Source organism: Plectropomus leopardus, chromosome 16, assembly GCF_008729295.1.
Source record: "Plectropomus leopardus isolate mb chromosome 16, YSFRI_Pleo_2.0, whole genome shotgun sequence".
Classification (NCBI taxonomy): domain Eukaryota; kingdom Metazoa; phylum Chordata; class Actinopteri; order Perciformes; family Serranidae; genus Plectropomus; species Plectropomus leopardus.
The window spans coordinates 24,307,676-24,326,503 of record NC_056478.1 but is presented as its reverse complement, the minus strand read 5'-3'; the positions used below and the strand labels follow the sequence as shown (position 1 = coordinate 24,326,503).

Below are 18,828 nucleotides of genomic sequence, written 5' to 3'. Positions count from 1 at the left end.
ATACCCAAAACTTCAGTAACTATCAGCTGACATGTGATTTGACAGTGCTGCTCACCTCCTTCTTCAGCTGGAGTAGGGCTGGTTCATTGGCAGGACTGTGGGGGGGAGACAGGACTGCTGAGGATGAAGCTGCACCTGTACTTTGGCCTGATACCAAGCAGGGACAGGGACAACTATTTTACTGATGAATAACTCGCTAAAAGTTTGTCTGTGTTGATTACATGACGGCGCAAAATCAAAACTGAAGATATTAGCTAATGTTAGGGGAAAAGACGTAGACTCTTTCACTACTAACAGGTTAATTTCCACCATTCACGATGACCCACCTTTTTTTATGAAGAACTGTGACAGTATGTCGCCCTTTCTTTTCTCTCTCTTGTCTTTCTTTTGTTTTGTTTTGGGTTTTTTTTTGGTACTCAGACTTTTCTTCCTGGCGTCGTCACGGCCCCACTGACACTCCTCAATTGTCTCTGATGGTTTGTTCCGTATGCGGCAGGTTTAGGGGCGGGACTGCACCATTTCATGAAAACACAGGGGGGTGAAGCAATACAGTGGCTCTCTGGATGTTTACTACTGTTTTAGCACATTCTAAGTAAAACCTTCCTGTTAATGATGATAGGTTAATAATTTTTTATTGAAAAAATAAATCACGATGTTTTATTTTTTTAGGGCCCCTTACAATCTTGAGTCACTAAAATTTCTCCCCCATACGGCACCCCTGACAGGAAATGTTGTCCTCTCCACATTGCTGATTAAAGCTATTTAACTCTGTTGGAGGAATACTGCATTCTGTATTTTATTTCATTTTTAGTCAAAAAAAGCAATCAAAGTAAAATGTACTGAGTCTAGCAATACTGGTATCAGCCAGAAAATAAAGTTTTTAACTGTAGGATGAAAAATATCCTCCACAAAACTTCTCAAATTCTGATGACACGATATCAGTTTAGCTTCAGCCTTTTTTTCCTGTTCATTAAGGGGTTATCACCAATATTTCAGCAGTACTCACTTTCAGTTTTACATCCAGATGAAGTTGTTTAGATCATCAAGATAAAATGCTTGTTTACAACCTTGATCGCCTGTCTGCTTGTGTTTTATGACTCACTGAATACAGGTCCCAGATTCGCAGAGACCAAGCAGGTTAATATAAAAGTTTCAGAAACAGTCTGACAGGAAACATGTGGAAATGGGCAAGTGTATACTGCAAAGTTGATGAGGGAAGTGGGTATAGGTGGGTGGAGCAGTCATGTGATGGGAAATGGCAGGAGCAGGCCTTGCTGCAGGTCAAGAGGGAGTCGGTATAAATGAAAATGCTGAGAGAGAGAAAAATGGCAATAATCAGGTGGATATTGTGACAGCTCAACTTTGTTTCTGATTTCACTGTATTCCCCAGCTTTAAAAATAAACGTGATTTGTACGATGTTATCATGACAAATATAAATGATGGTCAAAACTACAAAAATACATGAAGTAAATAATAACTAGACGTTTCTTAAACATAAGCTGATGAGAAAAAGTGATTTAGCCTTTAAATTGAAAAATAAAAAAGCAATCGATAATAAACTTTAAAATAAATTATATTGAATGCAGTCACATTGTCTCCTCTCCCGTGTTTCTCTGCTGCAGCTCTCTGGCTCTGCGTCTGGAAAGATGCAGGAGGGCAAAGTGCAGCAGCTCGCCGCCCATGCATGCAGCCGGGGGAGCGCTCGGCGGCAGCCATCTTTACGTTCTTATCTCCCTCCCATACGCCCCCCCGCAGGCCAGGCTCAGCCCTGCTGTAATTGACTTTCTCCCACTGAGCCCGGTGGAGGCTTGAGGCTGCAGAGCTGCACTGAAAAACCTATTACACACTGCCGCACACCTACACACTGCAGACCTATAGAGAGGGAGGGGAGGGGAGGAGGGAGTGCGTCTCTGAATTCATCCAGAGAAGACGACAGCATGTGTCTGTTGGTTCAGATCCAAACAGGTAGGAACGACAGAAATCTCACTAACCAGCTTAGATCAGTGTGAGGATGACGGATTTGTGTGTGTGTGTGTGTGTGTGTGTAAAGGTGTGAATCTGATCAGACAAGACCAACCTGCAGAGGGTGGAAACTTGCTCAAGTTTCTGTAATCTATCACAGTAAACATCAAGCTGCTTTTATTGTCAGAGTTATGTGAACAGAGCCGACAGCGAGGGTCAAGCTGAGGAGGAAGACAAGGTCACCTTCATCTCATGTGTCATGAATCCTCATGAAAAAGTCTGCCAGCCATGGCCAGGGACAAACAGAGGCCAGGTGAAAAAACATTGAGGGGTGAAGTAAGTACTTACTTAATTCAGTTAAAAGTACATTTCCACAGAATAAGTAACATCAGTCATGTTATATTTTCTGCTGCTCCGAGTCATGTCTTCTCTGCTGTTCTTCTGATCAATTCAAGTAGCCCAATATCACAAATTTTTCTCAAGGGGTTTCAAAACAGACAACACACCTTATCCTTTGACCCTCCAAGTGGATTAGGAAAAACACCCCCCCAGAAAACTTAAACTGGGAAAACAATGAAAGTGACCTCAGGAAGAGCATCTGAGGAGGGATCCCCCTCCCAGACAGACAAATAGATGAAATAAATGTTGTTTACAAATGAACCAGCATAATAAAATTACTTTCAGGTGTTTCGTGACAGCCTGAGCCACACAACAAGAGTTCAGGCAAGACAAGTTATACGTCAAAAAACAACTCAATACTTCCAGATGTTTGTTTTTTTTTTATCCCACAATAAAAACTTATAATCTTGTGATCTGCCCATAATGGCAAATTCTGGGGGGAGTTAAGTTGATTGTCCTTTATAAATAATGGATCTAGCTACTGTAACAATATCCACTTGTTTGTGGACTGCTGTTTTAAAGCAGCAATAGAAAGCAGCATGGAGGCCAGTGAAAATGTTATGGTGATTACCTCTTTTTTATTTTTCTTTCAGTCTCTCTCTCCAACTTGACTGAATTTATGTCAGTGTTTGAGCACTGCTTGGGTTGAGACAGATGGTAATTTGTGATGGTATTTCACTGCATCTCGCTGGCAAAGTGGTTAAGATTAGCTCATCCACCTGCATGATGTATTTCTGTTGAAGTCAATCGGAGCTAGAGCCGATGAATACCGATCACTTTACCCCTTGTAACCTTTCCCATTACATTGTGAAGCGTCGTTACTGCACAAAAACCCACTTACACCCACCAAAATCTGGCTTTTCAGTCATGTGGCCCCACCCTTATATATGTGTAACTTTACGGCTCAATAAAATCTAACAGGTGAGTTATAAAAAGGCTGTAAACATGTTGACTTCTGCTCTAAAGTTGGGCATTTTAACATGGGGTCTATGAGGATTTACTCAATTTTGGAGCCAGCCTCAAATGGCCATTCAAGAAACTGCAGTTTTTGGAACTAATGTGTGGGCTCTGCCTTGGAGGTTGCCACTTGACCTCAAAATGTAACGGATAGAATAAGTGTTGTAAGAAAAAAAAAAGGACATATACTGAATTTATTGAGATAAAAATAAAGGCCTCTGCTTCTTTGAGAATTTAGTTTGAAATTATGTTTCCATCCAGATATTTTTTGAAGTTTTAAGCAAGTTTCCATAAGATGGAAAAATAAAATGCAGATCAGTGCACGTTTCTGTCACATGAATATTATCTTATTTGAAGATGAGATGGAAACCAGGCAGCGCCTCTCTGCTTCATTCCTGCATTTCTACACTACTGACAGGGCTTTCACCCTCATTTTTTATTCTCTTGTTTAATCTGTATATTCTCTTTAACTTAATTTTTATCTTCTTTATTTTTGTTTACGTGCTGTTGTTTTTATTGTATATCTTTTGCCTTTTATGTGTGTTGAACTGTCTTGTTAAAAGGTACTGTTAAACTTACCTTGCCTTTCACAGCAATCACACAAGTTGAACACTGCACAGAGCAAGACCATTATTTCCAATCGAGAGAGAAGCCAAAGTTCAACTAAATTGAAGTCTGACTTCCAGCATGTGGCTCTGGAATTGATGAGAGGCATCTGTTACGACAGACACTTTTGCTGTCGAGCAGAGTGATGGAAAAGTGCATTTCTGTTGCTTTCTGTAGCTCAATGTGGGTAACAATGCGGGGAGACAAGTCAAAATAAAGTGCCAGTAAATGTGTCTTTTAATACAAATAAACAATCATAACTATTTCCAAAAGACAAACTGTCAAATCTGGCCAAAGCCCAGGAGAGAAACAGAGACGAATGAGAGGAGGGCTGGTTTTTATGAGCTCTGTGGAGGCTGAAACAGGTGACACCACATTAGGCTAATGACCTCCTGACCGCAAGAGATGATGAGGTTAAACTGAGCAGACACTGAGTTTTGTATTCATCTTGACGCTTGTGTTGATTTGCAGTACATGCGGTAATCTGCCTTGACTTAAGGATACTACTGCAAAAATAGCAAGCCTAAAATGTGGTGCACTAAAAAGTAACACAATCAAAAACACAGAAAAATTAACTGATGAAGGGAAACTTCACCTCAGAATAAAACAGAGTCAAAATAGAGAAACTCAACAGCAATGACTCTTTACAGAAATATTGACCTGGATCAATCTTCAGTAACCAGGTCATGACTTCTGAAAAGACACATTGCCTTTTGAAATTTCAAATGCATTTTTTTTGGCACTTTGAGCACCAAAAGCCAAGCGCCATGTAGTTCCATCATATTGGAGAGAAAGCAGACATCTCTGCAGCCAGTGTCTTCAGCACAGCACCTCACATCAAAATAATTGAGATTGATAAATAGCAATACAGGTAAAAGGAAAAATGTGAATTTTTGACTTTGGGCTGAATTGACCCTTTAACAATAAGTAAACAGATTTTAATTCCTTGAATAAAATATAATACACAAACCTGGACAGTATGAAAGTATAAGTACTTGTTTGGTCGAACGGTCCCCTTACAAGTGTTATATTATTGAATTTATCATATTGTTGTTATATTTGGGGATATTTTAACAGCATGATTTACCAGTGAACAGAACAGTAAGGTCTTGGGCCTGATACAGGTATGCTTATTGTAAGAATGCCAACTCTGTATGTAACCTTACAACTCATAATTTTGTTTCCTATGTTTGTTAAAATTATAATAATAAAACATTTTATCACAAAAATAAATAAATAAATAGACCATTTAGTGGAGTAAAAAAATAGAATCTATTATTATACACTAAAATACTCAAGTAAACATAAGTACTTGCAAATGTTCTTAGTTACTTTCCTCCACTGCAGATTGGTGGGGTGACATGAAACTAGCATCTAAAACCACGACCCCCCGACACTGCAAGCTGTGCGGCGTAGACCTCAGGGTTACCTTGACAACCTAACATGACATGTTTTATGTTTTAATTTTGGGGTCTCTAGTTACTGGAACAGTATGTGGCAACAAAACATGACTGCTTGGTTACTCGTCCAGCTAGTATTACTTCAATGCTCAATGTAGAAAGGCTCAAAAAGAGAGAGGATGTAAATTAAGTCTGGTCTAAAAATACATACACAGTATACTGCCTTGGCAACTGGTATGTGAGAGATTCATATTCACCAGCCTGGTGTTTTCTGCTGAGAGGACATGATAGAATAATGTGTCCATTCAAAAATTTTGCATAGAATAAAAAAACCTGGTGAGTGAAAGTACTTGTTGGGCAGAATGGTCCCTTTTAGAGAGTAATATTATCATATTTATCATATTATTGTTATATTGGGTGAATGTGGAGCACATTTGATAAAAATGATTATCTTTTTTCTTTTCCAAAACTCCACAATTGTCATTACCTTTTGCATTGTTTTCACAGCTCAGCTTCCTGTTGTGTGTGTAACAGTGTGTGTGTGTGTGTGTGTGTGTGTGTGTGTGCGCATTGCTGCCAATTAGTGTCAATTTTCAGAATTACCACTAGGGGTCGCCAAAGTCAGAAATGTTCAAACTTTACGTAAAGAGGCTTTGACATTGTGAGATTGGGGGAAAAATCTGCTAAAAAATAAACCAATATGTGAGGAAATGTACTTGCTTTGGTACCTACAACTTTTATTTTTAATAGTGAAATCATCCGTATTGACCTTTGTTGTTAGCTCAAACTGAGCTGAAAATGAATTTGTGAGATTTTGGACTTAAATCTTGAGCTGGAAAGTGAACTCTCCAAAAGAGGCAAAGATAGTGATGAAGAGAGAGAGAGAGAGAGAGAGAGGGAGAGAGACCTGCACTTCCTCTCTCAGTCTATGTTTTATTGAAAGGAGAGTCTATCTAGGTCAGTCTGTTCAAATCGAGCTCGCTCTGCCTCCCTCTCTCTCTGTCTCTGTGTCCTCAGTTCACTCCAGTCTGCTGTCAGAGAGACAGCGGGAAGACAAAGAGATTGTAGGTGCGGAAGACGAGGGAGACGGATGAATGGAAGGACATAGACAGTCAGGAGGATGCGGGAAGAAGGGTGAAGGGAGGAGGAAGTCATCAGTGGAAGAGGGGAAGGGTGGAGGAAAATATTGGAGAATAAAAAAAAACAGGAAGTAGGAAAAAGAGGAAAAGGTGAGGGGGATACCAGACAGAAAATAGGTAAATCCTTGATAAATGGAGGGAAATAAATAAAGAAAAGGTCAAGGGAAATGATGAATTTAAGGATGAGGAAGGTGAATAATCAAAGGTGGAAGAAAATTGGAGAGAAAGATGGAGAGAAAGATGGACAGAAAGGCAGAAATTATGTTGAGAGAGGAAGCAAAAATATCAATCTTTACAAAATAAAAACACCTTTATATTCTAGCTAAAAATAAAAGCACAAAGTGATAGATCTATAAGGTGCCAGTACTCTACTGAATGCACTGCTTCCAGGAAATAGTTCTAGCCTTGCATTTAGTCTGATAGACTAAATCTGCCACCTTCTCTTGTCTAATCTGCTTTTCAATGTGTTTTAGAGTTCCGGGGTACCATGATGAGTTGATTTTGAGCCAAAAACTGCGCAAATTGCAAAAGTAAAACACCAGAAAAATTTTTAATGTGGAAGCAGGAATGCTCCCTATTAACTCAAAGTGCATAATTACCTCTTAACATGCAGCAATCCAGTCCGAACCCTAAAGATCGGGCATACACTGCATGATTTGAATTTGTTTCTGACATGATTTTTTTTTGAGCTGCTCGACTCATTTTACAGTTGGACCGAATTTCAGCTTTGTTGTGGCATCATTTTCTGTGCAGCGTATGAGGGAGAGCAAGGTCCAATCATGGATTAATCAACTGCTCTCAAGTGGCCATTGGAAATTTTGACGTGAGAAATGTCAGTTGACCATTGTTGAACTCTTGCATAGTTGAAGAGTTGATACGTGCACCTTTTTTCTCACAGCGCATGTGAGCATTTGAAAGTGCAAAGAATGGTGACATGACACGTAATGTTGACGAAAAATACGAAGGCCACGTTGATCGTGCTATAGCAAGAACATATGTGCCTCTTTGAGGTTTCTATTTTTTCCTATCACGATTAGCATGAACAAGAGAAATGTTGGCAACAATGCATTATTATCATCCATACAGGTGTAATTAAACAAACTTATATGTGCCTCAGCGCTTTCAAATAAATGTTTATTGACAATTGTATACAGCCAGAACATCAACAGGCCAATTTTTTGTCTATTTTACACATATGATTTAAGCACATAAATCATTGTTTGAATTTGTTTTGCCGGTGATTTACCAATGGAAAGGTTGGCCTTTGTACTGGTAAAAAAAAAGGTTGTTTTAACAACATTTTAACAGCCTCAAATTGTACATACCCAGCTTAATATGGTGGCTACTTTTGAACATACATGTGCAAGGACGAATGGTAGCAAATAACATAGCACTCAATAACAGCATTCATGCAGAGGACTAGAGTATGTGTCTGCAAGTATCAGACCTATCATCGAATTTACAGTAACTAAGATCTTTCTCCAAACTTTACAAAGTGTTTTAGTTGCCCAACCTTAACAAGACCATCAATCATCATCATCATCATCAAACCATTGTTTATTTAGGGAAAACTGACTCAACATTAAGCTAATTTACAGCAATGTCCTGAATACTATAGCTGCCATGCACTGAGTCAGTGTACTACTTCCTTTTGAATTTGGTGAGCTTTTTCAATACTTAGCTCTGCACAATTTTCTTTGATATAGATTTGAACATATTTTTTATCTTTGCTTTAGCCTATTTTGATTTAGAACAAATAGTTGTGATCTGTAAACAGATCTCCTGATGATATATATTATGTATATATCATCAGGATACACAGGACAAATCACTTCAATAGGAAGTTTCCCCCCTAATATGCTGAAGACCTTGACCTCCATTCTTTTACCATTATGGTAAAGGTTTGGTTTGGTGAACTTGGGTAGATTTAGGGAAAGTCAAGTTTTGAGTTACAATGACTTCCTCATTGAGGTCAGGGAATGATTGTAGTTTCTGTGTAAAGAAACCAACTCAGAAACAGAGAGCAATCTTTTTCCTTCTGCGTCTAACCTTTCATGGACCCATCCATCCCCCTTGACCTCCTCCCTCTCCTGAATTTGTGGATTTCCTCCTTTGATTCTTGCAGATGAGAGTCATATAGCCTAATTCCTGCTGGAGGGCTTCATCACTTGACCATAAAAAGTGTTGTTTTGGGGCATCCTCTCTGAAATGCTAGCATTTCTCTTGGGAGTTCAGTCTCTGTTGGGGACTGGGAAATATCCCGCCACTGTGAGTGTATGCAGACTGTGCTGCTCTGTTCTACAGACTGAAAGAGCCGCGACCACCTTTACAGTTGATACTGTAGAGAGCAATTTTTAAAATGTTGGCACAGGGTGTAAAAAATACCCCCCCCCCCCCAAAACATTTTCTAAATCTAGTATTTTGTACATGGACTTTGTTGTGGACGCTGTGCAGCGCTTTTTGACCAGTCAAACAGTCTATAGGAGGGTCTTCGTCATGAAGTGGAAAGCAAAACAGGACAAAGCAAGCACTGTGGAGGAAAGTAATTTTAATGAACAACATATCAATAATCAAGTAAGCTTCAGAAAATGAAAATGTAGTGATACTAATACAAGGATATAAGTGATAATAACAATAAAGTTACAGTTTAAATTACAGTCTGACTGCTTTGTTACACAGAGCTGAACAAAGGAAATTACACACTGATGCATTTCAACGCCTATAGAGACTTTTGGTTGTGTGTGTGTCTGTATGTGTGTGTGTGTGTGTGTGTGTGAGAGCGAGCGAGAGAGAGATCTGGTCTGCGGGGTGGAAAATCAAAACAACACCCAGAGACTGACTGCAGGGCCGCCACACACACACACACACACACACACTCACACACACACACACACACACACACACACACACACACACAGTCTACACGCTTGGAATTAATTCAGAAAGAGAGAGAGAGAGAGAGAGAGAGAGAGAGAGAGATGAGTGGTGGAGAGAGGCAGGGAGTGCACTGCCATCCTTGGAGAGCCTGCATGCGCGCTCCCGCCGCTGCTGGCTCTCCATCATCGGCGCGTCACCGGCTGTGCGTGCGCGCCCCCGTGAAATAAAGAAAAAGGGAGGAAAAGGGAAGAGGAGGAAGGAAAGAGAGAGAAAGAGATAGAGGTAAACCCGCCGTCTTCACCCTCTTCTACTGCTGCAGTGTCTGATTCTCCCTCCACTATCTTCATCATCGCCACCATCATCATCCTCTTCTACTCCTGTCTGTCTGTCTGGGTCTCCCCCCTCCTTCTCCTCCTCCATCCTCCTCCTCCTCCTCCTCCTCCATCCAGTGAAGGCACGGCCAGATATCACGGCGACAAAAGAGAGAGAGAGAGAAAGAGAGACTGAAAGAGAGAGAGTGTGTGAAAAAGAGAGAGAGAGAGTGAAGGAGGCTGCAGACTTTCCGACCAGAGAGGAAGAGGAGAGGGAGGAAGAAGAGACACAGCTAGAGGAGTCTCCATCTTCGCCATACCAGTATGTTTTTTCATTTCTATCTATAATATTCCCCATAATACTCTTGCGCGTCCTGACGCTCTGTATATGCGCTTTTTAATGTCACCTCTACCTATAACATCCACACAGCCTGTCAGTCATGCTTGTGTTGTTTCAGTTTTGTTGACAGTCTTCTAAAATATCCCTCTCCTTGTGTCTGCACGCGCCTCTACAGGGACATTGTCTGCTTTATGGCACTCCTATAACACTCCTATAGTGTGACTGTCATGCCTCTGTTGTCTCAAAGCTGCTGTGATATTCCTATAATACTCTTATTACATTGTGTCATGATGCTCTTTGTTGCCACTCTTGCGTTTAGTTTAAAGACATTCCTACAGTGAGCTGTGCTGCTCAGTCTGTTGTGACCTCATGGCACCTTTTGATTATGTTTATGTTTCATTATCATGTATAATTTCCGTGTTATTACTCTGAGGCACCCAGTGCTCCATAATATCTTATTATATCCTTGTAATATGTCCGTAATGTTCCTATAGGGTGCTGTGAAGCCTGTTTTGTTCTGTATAGTGAGTGTAGGCTATAGGACCGTAATAGGATATGATAATCCAGCCTGGGACCAGTGTGTGTAATATGTTATATTCCTACAGGGTGTCAGTGTTCCTATAATATCGCAGTAATGCTTCCACAGTGTGTCTGTGTTACTAATTAGTGAGGCTGCAGTGACCTTAGAGCACCTTTTATATTACATTTATCTCCTCTGTTTGCACTAGGACATTTATGTAGTATCCACATCAGTGGAATAATAATAATATTCTCAAAGTATTTAATTAATTTGCTGAGATTTTTACGAGAGATCGTTGACTTGCGTGTTGAGATATAGGTAAATTAAATTTATGTTTAAATAACAGAACTGAAATAGCCCAAATAAACGATAGAAAGTTGACTCTGCTTTACTTCTGTTCAATGTGATTTTTAGACTTACATACATAAGAAATATGCAAAACCAACTCTAATATTACACAAAATAATATAGTACATCACATGACAGAATCAGGTAAAACCTGGAATACAAACCATAATATAATAAACCATTATCATTACTAGAATAATCTGAAAACAAATGATGTGGCTAAAAAAAGGCAAATGAGTGCAACAGTTTGCATCAATCTTTTTGAGTTCTGACAACTTCTAATGAAATCACCTGCAACTCCTACAATCAAAGGTATGTAAATATAAGTAAATATACTTTGTGTCATAGTTGTTTGGCCTGCAGTGTCTGAATTAAAAGGTATATTAAAGTAGTCAGAGGATGGGACTTGAAATCCTGAAGAGACATAGAATCCTGGAAAAAAGTTAAATCATTAAGCCAGTTTCATTAGGTTACAGTAACTTGCATTTTATTTTAAATCAATTAAGGCAGAAATTTCAGTTTAAATTATACACAGCATTTCGTTGTTGTAATAAGCAACATTTTAATGTCAACACGACTCATCAAAAATAATGTTTGCAACTTTAAAGGTTTTTCTAAATCAGTTAATTTGATTTTTTTAAATCCTCCACCCATACATTTAATTAGGTGGTGGTCCCTTGAATTACTGTTCGGCAAAGTAATGCCACTGTGTCCTATATATTCTTTATAGCAGGTGTACAGTGGCCTTGATATATCCATATTTTATGCAACTGATGCTGAGATCAAATGAATCAAAAAGTTTTTTTTGCTGCAGAGCTTAACTCGCTGTTTTTGTCACAGCGCTGTTAAATATTGTCTGGGAGGTGAACTGTGGGAAAATTTAGGTTCTGGAGGCTCCAAGTTAAACACCAAACACTGGAGCTATACTCTTTGAAGATTCAAAATCAGAGGTTGTGTAGAGCTGCTGCCTGTATTTTCAGAATAATATATTCAGAATCAGATGTGTTGCGTTCACATATACTGTAAGCTGAGACGCACACATCCTAATGTGTTTTTAAATGAATGGTTAACATTTTACATCTTCTCCATAAAATTTTGTTTTTCTTATAAAGACAGCTGCACATCCAATCTGAGACATTTTGTCAGTTTACTTGATAATCGTTGTCCCAGTCGCCAAGATAAAATGTTAACATATGGATACAGATAGGTCATGTTTCACTGTACTTTTTTTTCATGTGTCATTTAAACATTTCTAAAGTGACGTAGTTTAGATTACATGTCTATAAGCTGAGTTTCTCATCATTCGAAGGAGATGGTGGATGGCGTGAGACCTAAGCAGCAGACCACTGTTGGCAGCCAACAAAAGCAGGTGTTTTATAATGAGCCTTATTTAGGGACATTTTCAGCCATGTTTATGTTGACAAACTTGGTTATTTTAAGCCAAAATGTGATTTTTTTTCCTAACCCTAACCACGTTGTGTTTGTGCCTAAACCTAATCATGCGTTCACTACTGTATCGTCACAACATAAAATTGAAAATTGAAATGTAAAGAAACCTAAAATGTCAACAAATCTGCCACATATGAAACATACAAATGTAACACATCCATGGTTTGCCAAAAACGTACAATACAAACATTTTGGTGATTCGGTTGCTTTTTATAGAGTTGATTAGTGAGCTAATTAACCACTTATCTGGTTATTTTGCTTGTTAGTAACTTAGTCAGTTATGTGTTCAGGAAACACTTTTTGGTCAAACGAATAATGGAATATTGACCTCTGACCTTTGCTCTTTGTTGATTTGGAGCAAAAGATTGTCGTCTCTGGTGAGATTGAGGATGAGCGGAAACGGGACAAAACACTAATGTGTTTCAGTTACACCTGACTTGTGGCTCCAGTAGACGAGACGGCTGTTTTGCTGTGTAAACACAGATCAGGTGAACTCAGCCGAAAAGTAATGCAAGAAAAAAAAAGTCCTTTATTTCCTGTCTGCTCTCAGCAGAGCCGGTGAGTCGGAGACACAGCAGAGCCGGTGATCATTCATAACCGCAGAACAAAATAAACCTTCCCTCCTCTCTGCAGCCTTACACCACCTGTGTGTGTGACAGAGGATATTAAACGCAGCTTCAGCTTACAGTCCACCAGTCATACCAGACTGCTGGCTCACAGATAAAACTCTCCATTCACACCTGTGGGTCTGTTCGCATCACGGCTCAGTAACAGGCCAGTACCAGCTCTCTGCGAGCTTGTGTTTCAAGTCAATGACTGCAACCTGAGTGTCACCGTATTTTTGTAGGTTTGGCTGTCGTACGGATAACTTTTTCATTACCAACTTAATTGCAAAAGTCTGTTGTTGCAGAAACAAGGCTGAACGCAGTTTTACAACAAACCAAACCTGGGAAATGTTTCACCAAATTTGCAATATGCATGTTTGGCTTTTGCAACATCAGATTCCTTTCACTTAAATTGGCACGTTTCACAAATTAAAGCCCATACTTGTTGGATGAGCATGAGAGCTTTGTGAAACATGATGCTGCCACAACTTGCAATCTGCATGTTACAGAGTGAATTTGTTTGTGGTTATCACAGCAAATACACAGCTCTCTTACCTTGAGCATTGACTTTAAACTGCCTGTGAATGTGTGTCTCAAGCAGACAAAGAGCAGATATGCAGATACTTCAGCTCCACCAGTCTTACAAATAGCCACTAATTAGCAACCTTACTGGTATCAGAAATGTTTCCATGCATGAATCTTGACCCCTAAAGAAATAAAAACAATTGCAGTATTATTCAGGGTCATCAGGTGGGGACCCCTTTCAAAAATTTCTAGAGAGCGGAGTAAATTACACATTAAATATCTCTCTCTGTTAACTTAACCTGTAATCTTCACATTAATGTGAGGACACTGTATGTTTTTATTAATGATGTTAATTGATGTTAATTTACACAACATGTTTGTATTGGTCTGTCTGCATGGCTGTATGGATCAACTGACCAGCCACAACACTGAGCTCACTGTGAATTTATTTGGGAGAACCACTGGTTGGTTTTGTCCACTTACACTTCCAATAAAGTTTATTCAAACGAGACAACCATGTCCCCTATGTTGACACAAAAAACGGAGAAAGGGAGCAAGGCATTATATGTTCCTGCAAACCGCAGATGATGTTACATTGGTATATTTCACATGTTTTGTGTCAACATTTCTAAAATGACTTAATTCAGATTTGACATTTTTCAGCTCGTTGTGGTGACAAATCCAGGTATTTTAAGACATAACATGATGCTTTCCTAACCCTAATCAACTTTTTTTGCGCCTAAACCTAACCACATGTTAACCACAGCACTGTCACAACATACAATTCAAAACTGAAACATAAAGAAATGGACAATTTCAACATATCCGCTTCATATAATTTCCCTTAGGATAATAAATAATACATTTCAATCTTTTCTTATATGAAGCATATAAAGCAACATATCCAATGTTTGCAGAAACTGACTATGCCAAAATTTATTCTGGGGACGGGTTACACAACAGTCTCAGTCAAGATTATAGTTTTAGAAATGTAAAACATGTGAAATACAATCCCAGTATTAATTAAAAAAAGACATCTTTTGCATGCAGCAATGACAGAAATCAGATAGTTGAACAGCTTAAAATGAAAGGCATCTGACTAAAATTTCTGATATGTGAGAAATCCATATCAATGGCACTTCAGCCACATCGTTGATCGTTCATGGTGACCTCAAACTGCAGGTCAAAAGACAGCAGATTTGGCAGAAATTTGTACATATTCTAAAAATTAGCTGCGGATGACCAATTTGGAGCTAAAATCTTCTAATGTTTGCATGGCATAACAGAAATGGTACTAAGAAGAACAAAGAAAAAAAATACAGCTCCTATGCTTATGAGATGTAGGCATGATGCTCACATACATTTATGTAGCCAGTTGCGTGTCGGAGAGGGTCCCTCCATGATGGAGGTTCAGCTGGTTGCTGTTGAGGTTGTAATGAAATCGTCACGCTGAACCGGCGAGACCTCGTCTGAACTACCTGTCCGTTTGTCTGTCTACGGTTTATTAAATCTGAGCTGCTGCCAAGACGCCCATCAATCAAATTAACTGATTCTGATCAATGGAGGTCAGCAGTGCATATGCACACATGCATGCATGCACGCACACACGCACGCACACTCACACACACGTAGCAGCAGGCATCATCCACTTTCTATTCTGGAGCTCCGAATGACTCATAGTGTAAAAACCACACACACACACTAGTTGATGACACACACATTTTTAATGATTAATCGTGGGGAGCTCCTTTTCTTCAAGGTTGCGTGTGTGTGTGTGTGTGTGTGTGTGTGTAAAATCCTGGGTGTGAATGGCAGCTGGTTTACAGCCGTGATTAATGAAAAACTTTGTAATTTGCTCCATCTGTTGTGACCTTTGACCTCAGTGACCTGTAGCATGTCTGTTGTTTGAGCTGAAGGGTTTTCACTGCCGGTGAGTCTGGATAAAAAGTTAAATATCTTCATTTGTTTCAGGCTTCTAGTCGTGAAAAGGAAAAATTATCAGCTGAATCACCTCCGCTGCGTCTGGATGTTTTCTGTTCACACACACACACACACACACACACACACACTAATCCTTCAGGAGTAACGATCGTGGATCTCTGTTGCCACTGACGACCTGCCTCATCTGCTTGTTACAGATCATTAAAGCTTCACTCACTGACCACATCCACCCCTCGACCTGTCAGTCTCAGAGCAGAGCGGGGGGGGGCTCGACAGAGGTCACTAATTAGCAGGATTAATATCACTAGTGATATTAATATCACGATTAATATCACTATTCGATCAAACTTTCATTTTAAAGAACTAGAATTTAAAGTCAGTTATTGTAAGCTGAGTTGAAGAAGCTCTATGTGAAATTCAGAGTGTATCAATTGTCTGCACATGGCTCTCAACATAAAGGCAGCTGAGATGGCCGCTAACAGTTAACAGTGCTAACCAAGTCCCCAGAAAGTGCGCCAGGCTCTGAAGCAAATTTTACGTAGTGGCCAAAAGTAGAATGACACCGTCCAGGTCCATCACATAATGTCCAGGGGCCCAGAAAAACTTTTTCCAATTAACTTCCATTAGGAAAGGGACGTCTGTAAATCTGTGGATAATTTTTTGTGAGTGTCAAAACCCCACAAAATGTCTCATTTCACTATCAAGATTTAATCAATCCAGTTTGATAACATTTGGAAAGTCTACAAGAGCCACAGGATTACATTTTTTTAGACCACCATTCAAGCTATCGAAACTGCTGGCGAAACTTAATCGCTTGGGCACGCTTGGCCTTCCTTGGCTGCCGTAAGTCTCTTGTGTGCAAGCCTCATGGTCCCATTGTGGAATGATCCAGGCCTTTTTATACCACAGAAAAAAAGCTTTTTTTGCTTTTTTTCCATATGCTACTGAGCAGCACTCATAGGAATGAACAGGGCCCAGTCTTTGTGCTGTATCCAGATCTTTTTAATACATCCATGGTACTAACTAAATAAACAGCACTAAACAGCAACCATGCTGACAGAGCTAACAGCGTTAACCAGGGGTGGACACTTGCCTTCGCAGTACTTTAATTACAGTTTGATGCTTTTAGTTAAGTAAAATTTTGCATTGATCAGAAATGTGGTACCTTCTTTTCTTCAGTCAGATGTATAAATGAATAAACTTCAAAATTAAGTTCTCCAGAGTCCTCCAAACTAAATCCTCTAAGTTCAGTCTTTCATTTTGTGTCTCGACGTGATTATTAAAGTAGTTAGAATCAGATTTTGGGAGAAAAAAAACAAGCAATTGAGATCAATGTCTCTTTATTCACAATCATTGGGTTATAGGTTCAAAGCATGTTAAGATATTGACTCATACAAAGGCCTTTAGATGAATGTGGCATCATAATGAACAGATTCAATGACAGAAATCACTTGACCTTACTCTTATTATTCACTTTTAACTTTCTGAGACTTTTCCACAGTCATCCAACAACCGTCATGGAAAGCCAAATCAGCCTGCAGACGTTAAATATTGTGACTGTGTACAGATGCTCACAGTGGATGAGTTTCTGTTATAAGGTGAATATCCTTTGACAGAGGATAGTCTGAGGGCTGAGGAGGACTTTATCTCTTCTGAAGTGCTGACATGACACTACGGACCTGGTCAGCGAGCTGTGGGGCGGGGAGCAGGCCAGTGGTGCGTTTGTGTCTGGACCCCTTTCACATTCTCATATTTACAGGGCTTAAAGGGTGAACATGAAGTGTACCAGGGTTCATTACAGCCAGTAAGCCCTGCAGAGACTTTTTTAAGCTCATGTGTGGAGAGTAGGCACACGTATCCAGCCATTTATAAGGCATGGGAATGTGGAAATCTCAAAAAGAGAAAAGAGTAATAGGGTTAAGGTTTGGGGTTAGGGCCTGTCCTAACCAGTACTATCCCTGGATGGATTTCATCTTAAAAGCAGGAAAACATTAAGTTATTTTTACAATTTTGAGACACAAAAACAAATACAAAAACTTAGATTTTAAAATTTTTTTTTAAACCCTTTGAAACCTGGAGTGACATCACTTTCCTTGTGCTACTTTCAGACACCTTTCACAAGTATTTAAATCTTTGAACCTTGAGAAAAGGGTTCAGTTTTTCTCCAAAATATGGGAAAAAAGGCAATGAGCGTCTTGGTGGAAAACTTTAAACAAATTGCAAGAAATACGTAGATTTAGAAATTAATTTTTTTAAATGATAGGGAATGATAGGGAAATGTCTGTGGAAAAAAGCTATGGAAAAATGTCTCAGGGAAATACATGATAAAAGCTAGGGAAAAACTATACTTATGCCTACATATTTAAATGATATTACAAAATTATAATAGTTTTTAAAGCACTTTTCCAGGTAGTTTTCTTGTTTTTCTTTTAAACTTTATTCTTGAAATTATTCGTTACTAATTTTCAGGTTATTTTCTTGTACTTTCTACTAATTTCTTGTTAGTTTTCAGTTAATTTCTTCTTTTGCTGATCATTGCCTTCTTCCAATGTTTTTAAAAGAATTCAAGGCAATCTGGTCAGCTTTCAAAGGATTAAACAGATGATAAAAAATGCATCATGACACTTAAAAAGCAAACAAACACAAAAACAATTCTGTGGAGCTGGTTATGAAACAAGTGCAGAAATGCAATTCACTATGCTAATGCAGAATTCCCATATGCTTTCATTGTTAGTTAGCATGCGGCGTGGAGATGTCTGATTTCAGCTGTGGCCGTATCTGCAGATCACAGTCAGCTGCTGCTGTTCGGGCTCTCTCGCTGTGATTGGTCAGAGGTTAATTGACGCGGCTAATCACCCGATCAGTCCAGTCTCCATGGAAACCATGAGTGGGGCTGATGTACAGGAGGGAGTCGGGGGGCCTTCACACCAGCAGGCTTAGCTGCGGCTGCTGCTTTTGTGTGTGTGTTTACACCACCAACTGTACGAACTGTACTGCAGAACAGTTTGAAATGCATCAGAATGCAGCAGAAATCATCAGCAGGGGATTATAAAGGTTTGTACTGAATTTGGTGCCAAAATATCAAGCAGATGTTGAGATATTTCACCGGATAAGTGAGAATTTTTGACCTGCAGGTGCAGCTTAAATACAAAGTCAGAAGGATCACTGAGGACCTTAGGATTTATCCTCTGGGAAACCTCAATGCCTGCGCAGAATTTCATGGTATTCCATCCAGTAATTGGTTAGATATCTGAGATCGGACCAAAGTATTGGTCCAATCATAGCCCTCCCTGGAGCCCTGACACGACCGTGGCTAAAAATGTAGCACTTTGACGCACTTTTGATGTGCAGACAGACAGAAGAACAGACAGAGCTGAGGCAGCACTGCACCTCTCTCTGTTCAGTTGTGTTGTTTGGTTTGTGCACTGCAGCGTCACATCACACACCA

General features: G+C 39.5%; 1 protein-coding gene across 4 annotated transcripts in view; it reads left to right on the top strand.

The window, feature by feature from the left end:
- Positions 1-9,595: 9,595 nt before the first annotated feature.
- myt1la (myelin transcription factor 1-like, a) overlaps positions 9,596-18,828 on the top strand; it is a 69,275-nt gene continuing 60,042 nt past the window's right edge. For 3 of the 4 annotated variants that reach the window (XM_042503363.1, XM_042503366.1, XM_042503367.1), the window contains exon 1: positions 9,906-9,974. The gene's annotated coding sequence lies outside the window, so the exon portion shown is untranslated. Of the gene's footprint in view, positions 9,624-9,905; positions 9,975-18,828 lie in introns of those variants that run through there. The other variant, XM_042503364.1, reaches the window with a different exon arrangement.